This window comes from Bubalus bubalis, chromosome 16 (assembly GCF_019923935.1).
Source record: "Bubalus bubalis isolate 160015118507 breed Murrah chromosome 16, NDDB_SH_1, whole genome shotgun sequence".
In the NCBI taxonomy this organism is placed as follows: domain Eukaryota; kingdom Metazoa; phylum Chordata; class Mammalia; order Artiodactyla; family Bovidae; genus Bubalus; species Bubalus bubalis.
In genome coordinates this window covers 37,823,632-37,831,444 of record NC_059172.1, presented here as the reverse complement: position 1 = coordinate 37,831,444, position 7,813 = coordinate 37,823,632, and positions in this window count along the sequence as shown.

Here is a 7,813-nt window from a genome sequence, read left to right as displayed (position 1 = left end):
ATAATACTAATATTTTACTTCATACTTGCATTGTATAGCAAGACAGTACATATTAGATGTCAATATTTTTAATGAATTAACATATTATGAATTATACTTTTATACTTGACTTTAAACATTGTTAAACTAAATGCTGTAGTCCAAACATTATTATTTGGAAAATATAAAGTAACCACCAGAAGAAACAAAATATAATATGTATCTAATGTGAGTGAAGTTGTTCAGTCCTGTCTGACTCTTTGAAATCCCATGGACTGTAGTCTACCAGGCTTCTCTGTCCATGGGATTTTCCAGGCAAGAGTATTGGAGTGGGTTGCCATTTCCTTCTCCAATATGTATCTAATAAATCACCAGAAATGGTACATGCCCAAAACATACATAATAAAGTGGAGAAAACAAAAGAAATCTCAAGAAAGCAAGAAAAATAATGTAATAGACAAAATAAACATATTTGTTTCCAAATAGGATCAATCGTTTAAACTAAAGCTTTATTTTTTAAGATGCATATATTTAAAAAGAGGCATGTCAAAAAGAAAACCATGCTGAAAGTATGCACAAAAGTTTTATGGGAAACAGAAAACACCAAAATAATATAAACACATCAAGAAATTTGGGAGGAAATACTGATTTCAGGCAATGCTGAAATGTAAGCAAGAAAATGTTGGATTAAGATCACTTTTGAGAAAAATAGACAAAGGCTTGATACAGAGCAGTTAATGTATCAAACTGTTCCCTCTTGAGGTACTAAAATAAATTCTCCTGCTCAGTTTGTTGAGCCACTGGCGAAGTTTCAAAATTGGGCATCATTTAAATCATGTCACAGGCAATGGCAGCCCACTCCAGTACTCTTGCCTGGAAAATCCCATGGATGAAGGAGCCTGGTAGGCTGCAGTCCATGGGGTCGCTAAGAGTCGGACACGACTGAATGACTTCACTTTCACTTTTCACTTTCACGCATTGGAGAAGGAAATGGCAACCCACTCCAATATTCTTGCCTGGAGAATCCCAGGGACGGGGGAGCCTGGTGGGCCGCCGTCTATGGGGTCGCACAGAGTCGGACACGACTGAAGCGACTTAGCAGCACAGCTTATTAGCTTATTAGCTGATCCTCCATTTCTTATTTTAGTGCCATTGATGTTGCTTTAAATTATTAAGACCGAGAGTTGTAAAAGCTTTACACGTCACACTTTGGAAATAAAGAATACTATGGATTTACAATATAAGAGTTGTGTTTTCATGAATACCAAAATTTCAGTCAACTTTCCTTCTGTCAGGCTTGTAAAAGTACATTTTATGTTTGAATATGATATTATATATTTTCAGATTACTTTCACAGATGTTACTAAAAGAAATAAAAATGCTATAAAAATCACAGGTATGTATATATGTCCACATATATATAATAACCATTGAAATAAAATAGACACTGAAATTTGTTTTTGATAAATATTTAGCTAGTGTGTACTAAATTGCCATAAAATGTTGGAAAAATAGTATCAGCATTCATTTCTGTTTCTTAACACATTTGAATAGTAGAGAAATCAGGAAGAGTATAAATATTCATAACTGAAAAATAAACAGTGTATTACTGACTTGCTGTATTCTGAAGACTATTTTCCCTAAATATCAGGTAAATATCCTGTTTTAACTTTTGTGTGTTCTTTACAAAGATATGTGTTTTTAATTACCAAAACTTTCTTGTTACAATTAAAAATTGAGTCCTGTCTTCAATACATCTGCAACACTGTCAGATTCACACTTATATCAAAGTAATATAGTATTAGCCACAAACTAAATAAGACATTTTCCAAAACAAATATTAAATTATTTCAATGCATCATAATTTATTTTTCCTCGTAAGGAAAATTAACTAATATTATGCTGTGAATGTAGACAGATATATTGATAGTAACTTAGCACATGAATACCTGTTGTTTCTTCTCTATCCCAAGCCCTGTAGACAATTAGATTGCTTTCTCACTAGCTAGTCCTCAATCTTTAAAACCCTTATTTTCTCTCCATATGACAGTGGACTCTTCCAGGGATATGTTGTTATCTAAATTGATTGAAATATCATCATAACTAAGTCTTTATAAAAAATGAACCAAGAAAAATTAGATGTTCATTTGAGAACGAGGAGAGAGAAGGTAAAAAGCTAGACTGTTCTGACCATGACTGAGTAATACTCTCAACCTATTTCCCTATTTCTTCTTGTTGTGAGGGTGATTTATACCTGATTTCTAGTGCAACTGAACAAATCATTCCTATAGATAAGCTATTCATAAACATGATGGAAGTTTACATTGAAGTGCAATCTGAGAATTGGAAAAATAAACATTTTCCAGCCTCCCAACCTTCAGAATAATTCTGCTTTCAAATATTGTTATCTGCATTTCTAAAAGTATCGTAAACCATTTATATGCATTCAAAACTCTCTCCACTTTATCTTATTACCCTAATAATATCCTATCACTACTCCCACTGTTTATTTCCTTATATACCTTAGCTCTGGATAGCAGAACAGTGAACTGAATATGAACTAGTCCAGGTGTTCAGAATCCTGGTTAAAAAATATCATGACTGTACAATATATGTACATGCATAGTCTTCAACTTCTAAATCCCTTGATATCTATACTATTGAACTATGGGCGTTTAAGAAAAATATGTGCTATATGTCTCAAGGGGATATTTCAGAACATTGAAGGCAGGGATGCTTGTATAGCAATCAAGCTAACCTAATGGAAGGAGGAAAAGAGTAAAAGTTTTCCACTCTTATAGCTACATGATAATAAATAAAGGGTTTATTCCATAGATTTGTATCTATGCATGTGTTTATGTATAATAATGTATTCAATGGAGAGGAATTACAATGAACATAAATCAGTTTTAGTAAAAGTGAATGATTTCAGTATTGTTTCTTTCCCTGGAAGTCATTCTAAGACACAAGTCAAAAGCTCTTCAATACAGAATGTTTCAATCACTCACATATTCATTAATTTATTCTTTTATTTGCTTTTTTTTTGTCAAGTCTAAACCATGAGGATCTAGTACTCCCCAAATAATACTGGGAACTCTGCAAAAAGCAGATAACATGCACCCTGATTTTCAAGACGTTTTCTTTCAACAAAATTTGTTGTCCAATTGCTAAGTCATGTCCGATTCTCTGTGACCCCATGGACTACAGTACACCAGGCTTCCCTGTCGTTCATCATGTCTCAGAGTTTTCTCAAACTCATGTCCACTGAGTTGGCGATACTTAAGGTGATCAATATTATGGCTTTCTAAAATGACATCAAAAGTTCTGGCTTGTTATGCATATGTGTTAGGTTAGGAATAATTAAGTATAAAATTGATGATTAAGATAGTAGCAATAATAAAATACAACAATTGATTCTAGATTTACACTCCTTCAATTAGACAATAAAGGTAATATCCATATATTTTGATTAGTATGTAAAAATAAAATGACTTTGGAAGGAGATTAAAAACATCATTAAATTCTATAAAATGGAGGTAACATATTTCTCTTCTGATAAATATTTCTCTATCAAACTTCTTAATATACATTAGTCTATGTGTTTTTAACAAAAACTTGGATGACAGCATATTAAATATAAACACTGCTATTTTCTTGGGCAACTAAGATTTTTTATACAAGAAATGATAATATTAAATATACATATAGAAAAAATATTTTGCTTAATGTTTTTACTTTTATTTTTTAAGATGAAACACATAAAATAAATTATTTTGACAATTTTAAAATGGACAATTCAGCACTTGTTAATACATTCACAATGATGTGTAACTGCTACCTCTCTACCCAATTGTAGAATATTTCCATTACATTAAAAGCAAGGCCTATACTCTTTAAGCATCATTTTCTATTGCCTCTTCCCTTCAGAATAGGACAAACACTAATAGGCATTTATTTCTATGACTTTTATTCTAGCCATTTCATGTACATGGAATGACAAAATATGAACTATTTTTATCTGACTTTTTTCATAGGATGTTTCAAAATTCATATTTTGCATGTGTTAATTCCTTTCATTGTGGCATTTCATTTTATGTGTCAACATGATTGCCATGGTGTGCCTAAATTAAACGTTACTTCTGGGTGTGTTTGGAGATTGCACTAACTGGTTAGCTAAGCTGTCTCATAGTATCTCTGCCTCTGCATCCATTTGTTTGGTTGTGGGGTCCTCACAGTAACACTACATCCCCGTGTGGTTGCATGCCCTAGATAACTGCTCACCAAGTCAAAAACAATTGTAAGTTCCTAATGTGATTTTTCCAAAAGTTCTGTGACCAAATCTCTCCCACTTCCCAGGACCTGCCACTGTTCACTCTTAGATAAGACCCCTGTAGAGCTACAAAACTTCTTCTTTATGGTAAAACTGACTGATATATGCATCTGCATATTATTTTGGAAAGAACTGATATCTTCACATTCATGAGCACTGTATATTTTTTAATTTAAATATTTATATTTTATTTCATCAATATCACATAGTTCTTTATATATTATAATATACATATTATTATATGATAACAATCATTGCAGATGGTGATTGCAGCTATGAAATTAAAAGACACTTGCTCCTTGGAAGAAAAGCTATGACAAACCTAGTCCACTTAGTCCACCAGGCTCCTCTGTCCATGGGATTCTCCAGGCAAGAATACTGGAGTGGGTTGCCATTTCCTTCTCCAGGGGATCTTCCTGACCCAGGAATTGAACTGGGGTTCAAGGAAGTCAATCCTGAATATTCATTGGAAGGATTGATGCTGAAGCTGAAGCTCCAATACTTTGACCACCTGATGAGAAGAGCTGACTCACTGGTAAAGACATCTGATGCTGGGAAAGATTGAAGGCAGGAGGAGAAGGGGATGACAGAGGATGAGATAGTTGTATGGCATCATCACTTCAATGGACATGAATTTGAGCGAACTCCAGGAATTGGTGAAGGACAGAAAAACCTGGCATGCTGCAGTCCATGGGGTCTCAAAGAGTCAGTCATGACAGTGACTGAACAACAGCATATGATCATAACATATAAGCATAATCACCATTCTACTTTCAGATTCTTTGAGAAGTACATTAGGTACTTCATATAGTAAATCATGACTTCCCTGGTGGCTCAGATGGTAAAGAATCTGCCTACAACACAGGAGACCTGGGTTCAACTCCTGGGTCGATATACCCCCTGGAGAAAGGAAGATTCCATGGAAAAGGAAATGGCTACCCACTCCAGTATTCCTGCCTGGAGAACTCCATGGATAGAGGAGCGGTGGGCTACAATCTATGGAATCACAGTTAGACACGACTAACAAGGGCTTCCCTGGTGATTCAGATGGTAAAGAAACAGCCTGAAATACAGGAGACCTGGGTTTAATCCCTGGGTTGGGAAGATCCCTTGGAGAAGGGAATAAATACCCACTCCAGTATTCTTGCCTGAAGAATTCTATGGACGGAGGAGCCTGGCAGGCTATAGTTCATGGGGTTGCAGAGTTGGACATAACTGAGGTACTAACACTTTTTCTTAAACATAGTGGAATCATATTTGTCCTTCTGTGACTGGCTTGCGTTTATGCCTGAATATTTCATCATGTATATAAACTACATTGTTTGTGTTTTTGTTTATTTTATTTTTTTAAATTTTATTTTTTAACTTTACAATATTGTATTGGTTTTGCCATATATTGAAATGAATCCGCCACAGGTATACATGTGTTCCCCATCCTGAACCTTCCTCCCTCCTCCCTCCCCGTACCATCCCTCTGGGTCGTCCCATTGCAGCAGCCCCAAGCATCCAGTATTGTGCATCAAACCTGGACTGGCGACTCATTTCATATATGATATTATACATATTTCAATGCCATTGTTTGTTTATATTTAAATTTTTATTTAAGTATAGTTGGTTTACAATGTTGTGTTAGTTTCAAGTGTACAGGAAAGTGAATCAGTTATATGTGTTTGTGTATGTATATATATATATATGTATATATATGTGTGTGTATGTATGTATATATATGGGCTTCCCCTGTGGTTCAGCTGGTAAAGAATCTGCCTGCAATGCAGGAGACCTGGGTTGGGAGGATCCCTGGAGAAGGGAAAGGCTACCTACTCCAGTCTGACCTGGAGAATTACATGGACTCTATAGTCCATGGGGTCACAAAGAGTCGGATATATATATATATATATATATATATACACACACACACATACATACATATATATGTATGATATATCATGTATATATATCAATTCTTTTTCAGATTCTTTTCCCATGTAGATTTTTATAGAATATTGAGTATAATCATGAGTAGAGTTCCCTGTGCTATACAGTAAATCCTTATTATTTATCTATTTTATACATAGTGAAGTGAAGTCGCTCAGTCCTGTCCAATTCGTTGTGACCTCATGGACTGTGTAGCCCACCAGGCTCCTCCGTCCATGCAATTTTCCAGGCAAGAATACTGGAGTGGGTTGCCATTTCCTTCTGCAGGGGATCTTCCCGACCCAGGGATTGAACGCGGCTCTCCCACATTGCAGGCAAACACTTTACTATCTGAGCCACCAGGGAAGCCCACTTTTTATACATAGTGGTGTGTATATGTTAATTCCAATCTCCTTATTTATCACTTCCCCCCACATTTCTCCTTTGGTAACCAGAAATTTGGTTTTGAGATATGTGAGTCTATTTTTATTTTGTAAATGAGTTCATTTGTACAGTTTTTATTAGATTTCACATGTAAGTGATATCATATGATATTTTACTTTCTCAGTCTGACTTACATCACTTAGCATGATAGTCTCTAGGACCATCCATATTGCTGCAAATGGCATTTCATTCTTTTATTTATGGCTGAGGTATTTCATATAGTGAAATCATATTTGCCCTTCTGACTATCTTTTTTCACTTAACATAATTTTTTAAGGTCTGTCTATGATGCAATCTATGACAGGATGTCTTATTTTCATGTATACAAACCATATTTCCTTACTTAGGCATACATCCATGTACATTTAGCTTTTTTTTTTTACATCTTAGATACTGTGAATAATTCAGTGATGAACATGAAAGTGTGTATATCCCACTGAGATCCTATTGTCAGTTTTGGGGGGGTAAATAACCAGAACTGGGATTGTTCTACCATGCAATAATTCTATTTTTAATTTTTTGAGGAACCTACTCTTTCTGTAGTGGCTGCACAATTTTATATTCCCACAGAGGAGTTCACAAGAGTTTCAATTTCTTGACATCGTCACCAACAAACGTTTGCTAAATTTTATGATTGCCATCCTAACGGGATGTGAAAAGATATCTCATTGTGATTTTGATTTGTCTTTTCTGATAATTAGTGACATTGAGCATCTTCTTATATATCTGTTGGCCATTTTTATGTCTTCCTTCACAAGAGTGAAGAAAATCATAACATGTATTGTGCATCTGTAGTTTTAAAATGGTAGTGTTTTGCTAATTGCTTTACATTTACATGTATGTTTTCACCATACATCAACACGAATCAGGGTGTACATGGTTTGGTGTTTCAAGATACTGGAAATGCAGAATTGCATTCTTTATTCCTGAGAGGTAACATTAGATGAACCCATAAAGAACTTGATTTGTTATTGTGGAAGTCCTTAGTGAGATTGACAGAAGCAATTTCAGTTAATGGAAGGGATGACATAAAGAAAAACTAGGGAAAGAGTGATTTCAAGTTGAGGGTGAAAAATGGAGAGAATGTTGAAAACTCGTTTTAGAAGTTTTGAGGTCAAGGCGAACAGAGAAATGAGATGATACAGG